At 38.1% G+C, this 12,843-nt stretch overlaps 1 protein-coding gene across 3 annotated transcripts in view; it reads left to right on the forward strand.

Moving 5' to 3' along the window:
* Positions 1–12,843, forward strand: part of LPP (LIM domain containing preferred translocation partner in lipoma) — a 715,816-nt gene that overhangs the window by 316,273 nt on the left and 386,700 nt on the right. The window lies entirely within an intron of this gene.

The following is a 12,843-nucleotide window of genomic DNA, read 5'->3' on the forward strand; positions in this document are numbered from 1 at the left end:
AATATAGCTTGTTTGTATTCAGAGTGGGTGGTTAAGACAAAAAGGAAAAGGGTTTTCAGCCTTTGTGATAGGGAGAATTGTGATGAGGTAAGTAGAAAAATAGAGCACACAAGAGGAGGTTCGCAGGTCTGTGGGTTATCCTATCTAAATTCAGATTTGAGCACTGAGCTAGAGGTTCATTTGATGATGCTCATTCAGCAATCAGAAATTCAGAGGTGAAATCAATGAGTACCACAATTATTCTGGGTCTTATTTTACTTATAAATGGTATATTCATTTAGAATTGCTTTTTTAATGTAATGCATTTATGGTTATCATGGCGCAAGAGCCAGATACTGGGAAGCGGTTGGGGACAGCAGCAAAAATCAAGATCTGGATAAAGGCAGTTTCATGAGGCTTCTGTGCCTCACCTCAGCTAAGAGAGTAAACAGAGTGCTAGATGGCTGTTGACATGTGTTTGATTTTGAAGTGACTATTATTACTAGGGTCTGAAATCCTTAGCCTGGATCTCTTGGAGCCTAATGTTCCTGTTCTCCAGCTGAGAGGGACTAATTCACCATCTTGTGTTGTAAACACTCACTCATTTTAACTGATTACACCTCCAATGATTCTCAAATCACTAAAATTACTAATTGCTATTCCTTACACATCAAAGAGTGAATCCTGAATAATTAACCCCAAATAAAATTAGATGAATTGGCCCTTTTAATTAGAGTCCCTGCTGCTGTTTGTTCTGAGCTTCCTTTTCTTACTGTTAAGAGACTTTTAGAATGATTAAAACTGTTTAAGACTTAAACAGCCAGTGACCTTTTAATACAATATAAATCCATGAAAGCAATATTTCAGCTAGCAGGTGGTGAAGTAAATTTTTAGAGCAAGTACCTGTCAGCTCCAGTATTCCTTTGGAAAAAAAAAAATACATGCCAAGAAACAACCACCTTGAAATGAAATGAGTGTCTCTATTTGATTATTTTTAAAGCATTTATGCATTTGCTAAGCTTCAGACTTGATGAAATAAATGTCAGGGTTGAAGGAGAGTGAGTAATGGTTGGCATCATTTTATATAAATAGTAACAAGAATTTCTCAGTGAGAAGAATTTGAAGTCATTTGTGCATAAAAGATGAATACTGGAGAAATCACAGAAGGCCCCTGGCCTCATGTAGCCATCCTTGTCTTTGGGGATTCTCTTGAAGCAAGAGAATGAGCCCCAACATTTGGGAAAAGGAAGTTTTATGGGGTTTAATTGCTGCTGATCATCGAGGTAGGATTACCAGCCTAGCCATGCTGCATTCACCCTGGATTTTGTTGGAGATATTTTACATGTTCCTGCTCATCTATTCCATGTCTCCTAAATAGTAAGAACCTCTTCTCTTCTTCATAGTCTTCTGAATTTGTAGGGGTATAGCAGGTTTTCTCACCATTCCCAAGAAGTCTCAGTTTCTCACACTAAGTCTGCCATATGCTGTGGTAAGTGTGTCCTTAGCTAGAAGTTAGGATATTTGGGCTCACAGTGGCTTGCTTGGTGTGGTTCTACACTCTTTGACTATTTCTCCATACCACACTGGTGGAAAATTTATTCAGCTATAAAAAAGTTATTGGACTAGTTCAATGACTTACTTTTTCCTTAAAATTTAAAACATAAATTTTGACTTTTCATTCTGAAGTAATTTGAGACCCTGCAGAAAGGTTGAAAATAGTATAAAGGATTCTCATTTAGTCATCACCCAGTTTTCCCAAGTATTGACATCTTACATAACCACGGTAGAGTTACCAAAATCAGGTGAACACTGACATAATACTTCCTTCTAATATATAAACCTTATTTAGATTTCATTGATTGTCCTAGTGATGTCTCTTTTCTGGTCTAGAATTATATCCAGAATCACATATTGCATTTTATTGCCTTGTCACCTTAGTCATCTTTAATTTCAGAGAGAGAGTTGTTCAATCTTAGTTTTTCCAGAAGGTCAATGATTCTTAACCAACGCTATACGCCAGAATCATTTCAGGAACTTTGCGAGGTCCTTATCTGGGTCCCGACCCCAAAGATTCTGAATTAAGAATTCTAAAGTGAAGTCTGGGAGTATGTACTGCGAGAAAGTGCCCCAGGAGATTCCGATACACACCCCTGGTTAAAAGTCAGATGAGTTTCAACACCTCAAACATAAGAAGCATTTCGAAATTCTGTCTATGACATGTATCCTTCCCCTTCCCTCATTTCTCTGCTCTTTCTTTATCTTCATCTCTCTTTTATGGGATTAAAAAGAAAATTTAAACGTCTCTTTATACTCTAAGGGATATACATATACTGGGTAAGGCTTATCAATGGATCTTTTATTGGAGAAGATCAATACAGTAAAGATGGTTGCAATATTTCTGGAGGCTAGGGTGCCCCCATAACCAGGTGGTGACTTAAGGATGAAGACTCTGTTCCTATACTTCGAAGACATACCCTCAGTAAGATAATGTGGAAACAAACAAACAAAAAAACCTAACTAGATGGCTACTTTCAGACAGGTTATTAACTGTCTAGCTGTTGGTATCATGAAGGACCTATGACCCACCAGTATAGTAGTACATTGTTGACCTTGTGTCAATATTTGAAAAGTGACAAAGTTGACCATGGGAAAAGTTCATGTGTTCATTCTCTCGGAGTTCTATTCAATTTAATATATGTAGTTTTGTACCAATAATAATTTATAGCAATAATATCATTACTATTAACTGAGTATCTCATATGTGTTCTATATGCTTTATGTAGAGATTATAAAACAGAGAGTCTGCCCCCAAGGAGCTGTTAGTCAGGTAGGGGAAACCAATAGTTATCCAATTAAGCTAACGAAGAGCAGAATATTGGCTGTAATAGAGTTTCAGCAGGAAGGAAGCCTGCATTGTCATTGACGATGAGGATGGTTCCCTCTATAGCCAAAGACAGCAGTGGCGAAATAATTAAATGCCCTATTTAAAGTGTTTTTGTTATGAAACCACGCTCCCTCAGGCACCGTCATTGTCTTTGGAGGGGTGGTGAGCTTCTGGCCTCAATGACCACCACAGGGTAATGTCCCAATCCTAAGGGGAAAGGATGTTTTTGGACTATTCTGTCAGCACTCTGATATTTGTTTGCAAGCTTCTTTGTTTTTACTGGTAAATTAAGACTTTTTGTTGTTGTTTTCCTGGGATGTTGCCTCATTTTCTGTCCATCACATGAATTTTTAGATTTTTGTTTCATTTTTAAACTGAGGTAATTTTACTTTTTCTCATTGGAGCTAAAGATATCTCACTAGCTGATAGAAGACTGATGCATTAAGCTCAACTCATTGTCCTATTTATTTTGAATGCTCATCTTTGGAAGTCAAAAATATATGGTGTGGTTTGTTGTCTGGATAGCAAATACTATGTTTTTGTAAAACAAATGATACTTGGTGGATTCAAAAGTGCTATTTGGTTCTAGTCGATTTGCAGAACTAGACTGTCGTTAATTTCATACTATTTGAAATCCATTTAATGTTTTCTACTGAGAAATTGAATTTGTTATCCAACCACTGCGTGATAGAGAATTATAGTATGCTTGTATCTCATGTAATACACTGAGGTGTCTCACGTTTGTACAGGGTACTTATTTGTGATTACAAAAGAGGACTCTTAAAGTCTCAGATATATTCTGTATTAGCTAAATATGGAGTGAAACTGTCCAATTTAAAATCAGGGAGACGTCATCTACTTTAAAGATAATTCTTCTTGCTTTTTAATTTGAGAATCTCAAAGAGCATTTCAAGCTAAGTTATTTAGAAAGATGACAGGGACATTAAATTTTGGCTTGAGTACATATACTGATGCATTAAAATTAAACGCTGGGTTTGAGTAGATTCTGCGATTCATTTTAAAGTATCTTATTTTTGGTTTTTAAAAAAACGCATGCCTATAATTCACTTATTGTATAATAATTAAGCCAAAAGGATAAAAATTTAAAAACAATGCTTAGCATCTCATGAGCTATAGACAACCCCTGTTAACATACCGGCCTATATAAAATTGTGACCATATTATAAGCACTATTCAATAACCTCCTTTGTTTCTTAAATGATAAGATATGAAAAGCAGGCCGGGCGTGGTGGCTCACGCCTGTAATCCCAGCACTTTGGGAGGCCGAGGCGGGCGGATCACGAGGTCAGGAGATCGAGACCATCCTGGCTAACATGGTGAAACCCCATCTCTACTAAAAATACGAAAAATTAGCCGGGCGTGGTGGCAGACGCCTGTAGTCCCAGCTACTCAGGAGGCTGAGGCAGGAGAATGGCGTGAACCCGGGAGGCAGAGCTTGCAGTGAGCCGAGATTGCGCCACTGCACTCCAGCCTCGGTGACAGAGCAAAACTCCGTCTCAAAAACAAACAAACAAACAAACAAAAGATATGAAAAGCAATTTTTTATGTTCTTCCCCCAGATATGCCAATACTTACTCCCTTACTAGATTTAAGTCTTTCCCCAAGTATCACCTTGGTGAGGCCATTTTCTTTTTTTTTTTCTTTAAAATTGCAACACCCACCACCACCCTAGCAGTCCCAACCCCCTTCCTTGCCTACATTTCATCATAACCCTTCTCACCATTTGATATTCAGTATGTTTGATTTACTTTTTAAGCATTCTTCTTCTGTTAGAGTATAAGTTCCATGGGGGCTTGTGGAGAAGCACACTTTGTTTGTTTTTCCCTGGGGTCTAGAATAATGTATGATATATAGATGGCACTCGATGAATAAATAGATGTAAGATGTAGATCGATATCATTATTTTGGTGACCACACAATTTCCCAGTGTATGATTGCAATTTATTTTTCGACCAGTACCGTGTTAATGAACATTCTGAGTGTTTGCATTACATTGCTTTGTGATGAAGTTTCCTTAACATGCTCCTCTGCATGTTAAGTTACTTCTTTGGTAGGATAATTTATTAAAAGTGATATTGCTGAATTAAAGTTTATAAATATCTTTAAGGCTTTTGATTCCTCTTGCCAAATTTTCTTGAGAAAAGTTTAGTAGCAGTAGCATATGAGAATGCTGGTTTCCCTATACTATTATCAATTCTGTGTTTCATCAATATTTTTAATCTTAGTTCTTCCTTTTAAATTAATTTGTTAGCAAATTGAGTATTATCAAAATTAGTAATAATGTTTTCCAGTTAAATAGCAGAAAATACAAATGGAAGAAAAATAGAAAGGTTAATTTTTCTGATGCATTAAAGGAACCTGAAGTTTAAGGCTATCTAGCATGATAACTAAAAAATTAATGTTCCTCGGTCAAGGTCACGTATCTTATTTACAGAGGAAGATGTGTCATTGAAGGGAGATATATTGTGCTATTTTGATGACAATGAGGACAGAGAACATGGAATGGCCAAGCTTTGCCCTGATAATTATCACTCTCCCAGAGAGTTCTCAAAGGAGTTTCACACTGTAGAAACAGAGCAAAATGAGAATCCAGGTGCTGCTTTATTAATAGCCTCATAAGTGCTTGCTCTCTCTCTGGGACAGAGGTCTGTGATCCCACTGAGATAGTGCAGAGGCTTTGGCTCTAGGAATAAGTAGAATTTTTATCCCATATCTTTCTCACACCACTATATCTTGGAAGTCAACATACTCAGTGAGCTGCAGCTCCTGAAGACCTGGCTTGACATTCTGACCCTTTGCTTTAGAGTCAAGAAGTACAACATTCCAGCTGGTCTGTCCTGGGAGCCAGATGCTCAGAGGTCTGAAGCAGGAAGTTTAAGAAGGAGATTTCCTGGGTATTGCTTTCTAAAACTGAGACTTTCACAGTAGTAGCTGGATCAGTCAAATTAATAACCCCTTCCTTGTCAGAGAGAAGGGCAGAGTGGGACAGGAAAAGAGCTTGAAAAGGTTTCATCTCTAATAGAAATGGCATGTTGAGCAAATCAGTGCAATTGCTTTCATATTGTTAGTTCCAATCAGTGCACTGTAAATAGGTTGAGAAGGCCGAGAAGTGATGCATTAAATGGGATGTATCCTCAATTTTTCCCTTGGCCTTTGCTGTAATGCATTTCCTGGTGGTTTTTAAAACCTTACTCAGCTGAACATTTGGAGATGACACATTTTCAGGTACTGAAAATTTCTGTTTTGTGCATATGTGTTATTTAAAAATTATAAATGGGTAAAATAATGACAAGTTAAGAATTTGTATAATGAAGAGTATTTCCCTTTCACTTTCATTCCTCAGTTGCAAAATTTAGCTTCATAGAGGCAACTTGCTGTTATCAATAGTTTGGGACTCCATTTAAAAGATAGTCCGTGATAATACATACATGTATGTATATACATTATTAAAGAAATCATAACGTTATACATGCTGTCCTAAGCCTTGAATGCTTCATTTAAAAGTATTTCACCCAAGGTGCTTTCTGGTACAGTTTTCTTGGTGGCACACGTATTTTGATGCAAATTGAAGATGGAGTTGAAGTTGAAATTGTAAGTGAAGTCTTCAGTTATTTAGTTTCATAATAAATTGCCTATAGTCTGTGAGGTGTACATTATAGCTGTGGCATAATTCCATTGCCTTATGGAGATCATCATTGCTGTTACATTTGTTTTATCCTCTCACTTTTTGTCTTTAAGGGACCTTGTTCAGGGAGCTTGGTCCCCTCCTTTGAGTGATCAAGTTTAGATTCAGTTGCCCTCTTGTGCATGAGGGAAAAGAAAGCATTGTCATATATATGTAGACATTGTACTAATCACTTGCACGTAATTTAGCTCAGTTATGTTCAAAATGTAAATTGAGAACTATTTCTGGGTCACAGTCAATTTAGTGGGTCAGAACCAATTTTTTTTTTAAATAACAGAGCATTTCAATGTATGTTTTATTTATATAGTAGGTATGGTTTCATGAAACCCTTTTTTTCTAGTATACATGTACGTGTACATATCTAGATAGCAATATTACCACATTATATAAAATATATTTTTTTAATCTAGGTTGTGGTCAAAAAGTTTCAGAGTTACTGTGTTAGCTGCTTTGATCCACAGATTGACACTGTGAAGTAGCTGTGGTTATCCTCATTTCATAGGTGAGGAAAACTGGGTCTGGGACTATAGAATTGCCTTGCCCGAAGTAAAGGGTAGAGCTGGGGTTTGTGTTTTAAGTTTTTGGACTTAAAATTTCGTACTATTTTCCTTTCAAACATATATTTTTTTCTGTATTAGTTACTATTTTGTTTTCGGTTTTGTTTTTGTTTTTTTTTGTTGTTTTGAGATGGAGTCTTGCTCTGTCGCCCAGGCTGGAGTGCAGTGGCTCCATCTCGGCTCATTGCAACCTCCGCCTCCTGGTTCAAGCAATTCTCTGCCTCAGCCTCCTGAGTAGCTGGGATTACAGGCGCCCGCTACCACGCCTGGCTAATTTTTGTATTTTTAGTAGAGACTGGGTTTCACCCTGTTGCCCAGGCTGGTCTTGAACTCCTGACCTCCTGATTTGCTTGCCTCGACCTCCCAAAGTGCTGCGTTTACAGGCATGAGCCACACGCCCGGCCACTAGTTACTATTAATGGAAATGAATAACTGTCTTTACTTGAAACTTACGCTTTGCTAACCATGATTTAAAAAGTGTTCACCGTGTGTGTGTGTGTGTGTGTGTGTATGTATGTGTGTATTCCAACCCAGTCTCTTTTGACTTCATAATTTAGAAAGTTAACTTGTGGAGTATCTACATGGTTTTATGTTTACCTTAATAGTTAGATTTTCCTCCAACAACCAAAAATTCTCCCCTCAACAAAGTGGGAGAAGCAATAGCTGCCGGCTAGCAGAAGCTGGAGACATGTCACTGCCAGTGCAGCCCGTGGGTCTATGTCAGCAGCACCTGAGAGCATGTTGGAAATGCAGAATCTCTGGCCCTAGTGTGGACCTGAATCAGAGTCTGCATTTGATCTAGATTCCCTGATGACTGGAACATTGACATCTGAGATGTACGAGTCAAAGACACCAGGTCATTTATTAAAACATCAGTTAAGGAATTGAATGGGGTTTTATTTTTCAGTCATGTGACCTACAGTTACTGAGGATGTTCTGGCCCAAACCTGTGACTAGAGATGGGCATATAAAGATAAATCGTGAGTGGACTCTACTTGTAAGAAGCTGCAGTTCTAACCGGGAGGGAATGATCATAACACACAAATGCAATCAAGTATTACAGATGCTCTGATAGAACTGTATATGAGGCGCAAAAAGGGCTGCTACCTAAATCCTTGGATGTGTGTGTAGGTTTTATATGGGTATTTAGTTGAAGAAGAGCGTGATGCTCTTTTGTTTTCTTTTTGTACAACAGTAAATGAATCCAAACTTTGTTGATAGAGTTGAATTGTTCCCATGTGTTTTTCTACCACAGTTAGCCATAACTAGTAATTTACTTGCTTTGCAGGTAAATTCTTGTTATCTTCAGCCTCCGATGGGGGCCTTTGTTTCATAAAGGGATAAGCAAGCTCTGCATTAGGTAGATGCCTTTAGGTAGATGCCTTTCGTGTCTGACTGACACAAGCGTTAGGGTAACCACAGTGGGGAATAGCTCAGCTGGTCCCAGCTAACCATCCCTGCTTCTCAATGCCGCATCCTTTTTACCCCTAGACTAAAAGGGAGAGCTTGAGAAAATATGCATAGCTAGGTCCTCCGGAGTTTTTCCTCACTCCCTTTTTGAGTTAACAATATGCCTAACAGGCTGTTTTCTGAAGTAAATTGGCAGAAAGTAGTGTTTGGGAATCAGAGATGGAATACTTGATTTGTCCAACTCCTCATTTAACTGTTTCTTGCTGCTACCTCTTGCACACAGCAAAAACCTTTTGAATATTAGCTGAATGATTTGGGTTCATATGGAGCAAATCAAGCAAGATACGTCTCAGCATCTCTCCAAGAGAGTGAGAATCCATTTCCTGCTCTGTATTTCACCAGCTATGTAACTTTGAATAAACCGTTTTACATGAAAATTGAGGCATAAATATATTTTGTATGTAGGTAGGATTTGGAGGATGAGTGGAGGAGTATGGAGGGACCAGGTCTGAAGGCACGTGTCTATGACCACTCTACTGCTTCTAAAACTGGACATTTCCATTTTAGATTTGATATATCGCTGCCAATTGCCGGATGACATTTTGTTTTGTTTTGTTTAAAAGCTTGCCTGTACGTCTCAGAGGCTGGGAGGTGAGTTACAATTTCCCTGTAGGTCACGGAATCTGCGAGGTGAGTTGCAATTTCCCTGTAGGTCACAGAATCTGGGAGGCAAGGCAGAGAGGACAGGGCATGCACTAATATGAAGGTCTACAGCTTAGCAGTGCTGGCTGGGAGGTACTGCATTTCATTTCATCCAGGGGCTTTCCTCCAAAAGGATCACCACCTAGGAATCAAAGCCCCATGCTCTTTCATTCTTTCATTGTTTTCAGAAATCTATTAGAATGGAGAAGACCTCCTTCCCCCTTCTTCTACTCATATAAATACAGTTCTTTTCGTTTTCCCATTTTTCTTAAACATGATAATTCTGCCTTCTCTCTAAAGCTGAACTTATTTTCACAGCAACTTAGAGGCATTTTCCTTTATTTACTTGTCTATTAAAATGATGAGCTCTAAGTTAGAATTCTCTTAAACTTGTAGTCTGATTTAGGATAGTTATTAGCAGTTTTTCATTGAAACTGTCCCGGTTAGTTTATGCCTCTCTCCAAGGGAGCCATTTCCTCTCCTTTTATCAGATTTGTATCTGTTTTTGAGACATTTGCCTGTACCTCTACATCTTTTGAAAACGTGAGCTCCCCTCTAAGGAATGCAGTAAGGACCCTTTGATGGTTAAGCTTAAAGAACTGAAAACTTTGGTCTGACTTAATAATTGATCTAAATAAAGCAGATAATTATGTGTTTATCACGAGGGCTTTTAAACATCTGCCTTTTCATGCTTCGAATATAGAGTCCATCTTTTCAAGTTGTTTCTTAAAAAAACCAAAAACATTCCACTTTTCTTTTTTGTTCTTTTTGACCTGCCCAGGATTGTCATCAGCCTGTGCCTCACTAAGTCTAAGTTCTATTAGAGAAACAGAGTAAAGAAGGATATATTTGGAAGGGACAGACAGTTGTACTTCTTAAGACTTATTTGTTGTGATATTTTGGACTTTTCGTGTAGCTTCTTTATGACATAGTTTATTGAACCTTTCCAATCTTGTGGGTCTAAAGTAGAAATAACATGTTGTGGTTCTCAAAGTGTGATCTCAGAGCCAATCACATCAGTCACCCAGGGCCTCTGTTTGATAATATGATCTCCAAGATTTTGTTCAGTTCTGATACTGTCTGATGCTCCGAAAATTTCCCATGATGTAACAGAATCTGATGAAGTATAAGAGGGGACCCAGGAATCCTTTTATAAAGTGGGTATGAGAAGACATAGTAATATGGTTTAGCTCTGTGTCCCCACCCAAATTTCGTCTCGAATTGTAATCCCCATGTGTCAAGGGAGGGATCTGGTGGGAGGGGATTGGATCATGGGGGTGGTTCCTCCATGCTGTTCTCGTGATAGTGAGTGGGTTCTCACAAGATCTGATGGTTTAAATGTCTGTGGCAGTTCCCCCTTCTTGCTCTGTCTTTCCTGCCACTACGTAAGACGTGCTTGCTTCCCCTTCACCTTCTGCCATGATGGTAAGTTTCCTGAGGCCCTCTAGCTATGCTTCCTGTCAAGGCTGCAGAACCGTGAGTCAATTAAATCTCTTTTTCTTTATAAATTGCCCATTCTCAGGCAGTTATTTATAGCAGTGAGAGAACGGACTCATACAACATAGGTTCAGATAGAACATTTGAACCTGGAAATTAGATTGTGAACAGCAACCTAAACCTTTTTTGCCTCATTGCCTAAGATCTCATTGTGAGCATTCTTTTCATACATTATGACCTTTAAAGGCAGTAGAGAACTTCTTGACAGTTCTTTTTAATTAACAAGCATGAAATATTTTTTCATGCAGTCTGTGGCCAAATAAAAGTTTCTCAATCCTGGCTGCAGGTTCGAATCTCTTAGGTTTTATAGGTGTCCTGGTGCCTGACCCTCTCACTCCCTGTCTTCTATCCCCAAGATTCTGATTGAATTGCTATGAGCTGGAATTTGGACATCAGCATTTTCAAATGTGTTTCTTTGGTGATTCTGGTATTTAACCAATGTTTAAAACTACTGAATGGAATGCATACAGGTTTATGGGATTTATAATTGTCATAAGGATATGGACAAATTATTTCCCCAGATTTGTGCACCCAGAGAATAAGAGGAGTAGAAAATTTTCTTTATGATGTAAGTTATTGAACGTTTCTTATCCTGTGGGTCTAAAGTAGTAACAACATGCAGTGGTTATTAAAGTGTGCTGTCAGACCCAAAGGCATCAATCACACAGGGATTTATTAGAAATGAAAATTACTGGAGTTCTCCCCAGACCTACTGAATCAGAATCTCTGGATCCAGGACCCAAAAATCTGTATTTTAATAAGACATTCCAGAGTTATTGATGAACTCTAAAGTTTGAGAACCATCAGCGTTGATTGTTGTATGATTCGGTGGCAGGGTATGAAAATCTTAGCACACTGCCTGGCATGGTGTGAGTCTAGTAAGCAGAGTACTCGAGAGATAGTGCTATTGATTGCTTAGCAGTCTGAATTTGGCTTGGGGCTAGACCTGACAGTTCTTGGCTTAGCTACACTTTCAATTCTAAGACTGTTATTTATAAGGCAAATAGAGGCAAACTGAACCATTTCAAAGGTGTATCAGAACAACAAAACCTACTTACAGTCATTCTACTGTGCTCACTCTTCCATTCTTATACTTCTATTTCTCAGGGCCTAAACTGTGATGTTTTGATAATATCTAAAAGCAACTCACTTAATGATGGAGACTGCTGCCCTAACCCGCAAAGTGTTGAGCAACTAAAATGCAAGGAAAAGCTATTCATCCATAAATAGAAAAGATCTCTTCTCCAACACATCAAAAACATTATTTTTAATAGGAAAATAACAAATAAAGAAAAGGTTAAAAGGTAGACGTTTCTGTTTCCCCAGTACAATTTTTTGCAGACTATTTAAACAGGTTTCATTCCAGGGACCATAAAGCTCTTAGATATATGTGTATAGATCACAGAGATTAGATCACAGAGATTAGATTCCCTCCCTCAATAACTCTAACAGCAGTGTGCTACTCTTGTTGGTAATGCTAGGTTTCTCTCAATATCCCAAAGTCTCATTACTTCTTGCCTGGATTATGTATAGATTTCTAAATTGGGTGTTTCATATTCATTTCTCCTAATCTGCCCTACATGGACTTTTAAATTAGTCTTTAGTAAATCATATTGTAACCAAGTGTTTCTTTCTCATAAATCCTTGGTCGATCTCTGCTGCATGCATGATAAAATTCAAACCCTTTTTTTGATGTGCAACAGGTAAAAAGCTTAATTTTATCACGTATCTAATTTTTGTAACCCACTGGCATTATTTTACATTCCCGTGTCCCATGTTCTTCCTATCTCATGACTTGCTTTTTATTCTCTATGCTCTGAACTTTCTGATCTCCATGCCTACATTCTCCTGTCTCTCTACCAAGGATGGACGTACTTTCTACATCATGTTTCAGGAAAATTATATGATCCACTGAGACTTCCATGATCCTCCACTTTATCTTAATTTCCAGAGGTTATTCATGCATCTTCATAAATTGCACCTTGTATTATCTTTAGTTTTGTACAATTTTTTTTCCTCCTCTATTTGATTGAAAATGTACTGAGGGCGAGCACAAAGGTGTATAAAATTCAGTAACCCTATCTCCCACCCAAGCTCATTCTTTGCTT

Source organism: Nomascus leucogenys, chromosome 11 (genome assembly GCF_006542625.1).
Source record: "Nomascus leucogenys isolate Asia chromosome 11, Asia_NLE_v1, whole genome shotgun sequence".
Lineage (NCBI taxonomy): Eukaryota > Metazoa > Chordata > Mammalia > Primates > Hylobatidae > Nomascus > Nomascus leucogenys.